The sequence below is a fragment of the Etheostoma spectabile genome, chromosome 10 (genome assembly GCF_008692095.1).
Source record: "Etheostoma spectabile isolate EspeVRDwgs_2016 chromosome 10, UIUC_Espe_1.0, whole genome shotgun sequence".
Classification (NCBI taxonomy): domain Eukaryota; kingdom Metazoa; phylum Chordata; class Actinopteri; order Perciformes; family Percidae; genus Etheostoma; species Etheostoma spectabile.
In genome coordinates, this window is record NC_045742.1 from 25,913,345 (window position 1) to 25,915,161 (window position 1,817).

General features: G+C 40.8%; 1 long non-coding RNA gene across 1 annotated transcript in view; it reads left to right on the plus strand.

Moving 5' to 3' along the window:
• The window catches only part of LOC116697134 (uncharacterized), a 22,889-nt gene that overhangs the window by 4,707 nt on the left and 16,365 nt on the right, over positions 1-1,817 (plus strand). The gene's annotated exons all lie outside the window — the stretch shown is intronic.

Consider the following 1,817-nt stretch of genomic DNA (forward strand, 5'->3'; position numbering starts at 1 on the left):
ACGCACACACACACACACACACACACTTGTTTTTTTCCACTACCCTCATCATTGCTTTGTTTAGGGTATAAACTAGAGCATAAGCCTACTGGTATCAGGATCTGAATGCAAATGAAATGTCTCCAGGTTGAAGGATATGTGTTTACACCCAAAGCACCATAAGGATGTGGGTATTGGTATGAGTTGACACTCAAAGCACAGATGATATGTGTGACCTCCAGAGGATATCCCACTAACAGTTTACTGTAAGACAGCGTTCAGGAAACAATAGCGCCATCATACGACAAACAGCTACTGTACATATAGTGATCAACTCCATTCAATTTAATTTGATTCTTTTTATAGTATCAAATCAGAACTGTGACAGTGGGGAGGAAAAAACTCTCTTTTAGGGAGAAGCCTCGGACCTCAGGTTCTTGGTAGGCAGTGTCTGACGGGGCCGGTTGGGGGTGCGATGAACAGAGGCAATAATAGTCACAATAAAGATAATGGAAGTGTGACTAGAAGTAGTCGTTGTAGTAGTTCATGGCGTAGCAGGGCACTGCAGGGCTCAGCATACACCCTACATTTATTTGTAATTGTTTAAGTCAAAAATCAAGTAATGTGTGTTTGGTATGACAAAAGATCTAATGATCACGACTGAGCAATGTATGCAGCCCAAACATGTTCTTATTAACAACTTCCACTACTTTATTTTTTTTTATTTTTTATTTTTTTTACTTCACTTTTCCACGTCTTCCCAGTATTTATTTAGCCATAGACGGTAATTTTGTTCTGTTGGCCCGGCAGTCAGTCGGTCCACCGTTTTGATCAAGGCTGAAACACCTGAATAACTAGTTGACTGGTTGCCATGAACTTTTGTGCAGACATCCTTGGTTGGTTGAATTAGAGTGAAATAGTAGAGCCATTCATGTTAAGAATAGTAATCACTTTAGTGCATGATCCCCTGACCTTTCCTCTAGCTCCATAATCATGTCACTTACACAATTTTCAATTTTGCAATACTTACTTTGTTAAAAATGTTACTTGTAAAAATACTTATTTGTTGTTAGAGGGGAAGTCCCTCCCCTTCCATCGGATTACCATGGGACATTATTTTAGAATAAATGTGTGCAGTAGTTGAATAAAACACACGTTTGTAAATTTAAAAGATAGTTTTGGAAGTCAAGAAAGTCACAGTTTGTCATAAAACAGTTTTAAAGCGTCCATATTCTGCTCATTTTCAGGTTCATAATTGTTATTTGAGGTTGTACCAGAATAGATTTACATGGTTTTATTTTCAAAAAACACAAAATGTTTGTTGTACTGCACATTGCTGCAGATCTTGTCTTCACCCTGTGTGTTTAGGTCTCTGTTTTAGCTACAGAGTGAGATATCACACTTGTTTTAGCTACTTCTGGGGGCGGTAGTAGCTCAGTCCGTAGGGAGTCGGGTTGGGCTGGTTCAAGTCCACATACAGACCAAAGTATGGTGGTGGACTGGTAGCTGGAAAGGTGCCAGTTCACTTCCTGAGTGCTGCCAAGGTGCTCTTGAGGAAGGCACCAAACTTCCAACTGCTCGGGGCGCCATTCCATGGGCAGCCCCCCCACACTGACATCTCTCCATGCAGTGCCTGTTCAGGTACTGAGCTTGTAATTCAGGCCTGTGTGTAATAACAACAGACACAAAAAATTGTAATTATGGACATTACATTATACTATCTTTGTTGGGAGTCGCACATGCTCAGTTGCTAGGTAAGATCCCATAAACTAGGAAACTCTTTGTCCAACTTTGGTCAGCCAAGGCAGGATTAGCTGGGAGACTTCTTCTAGACGAGG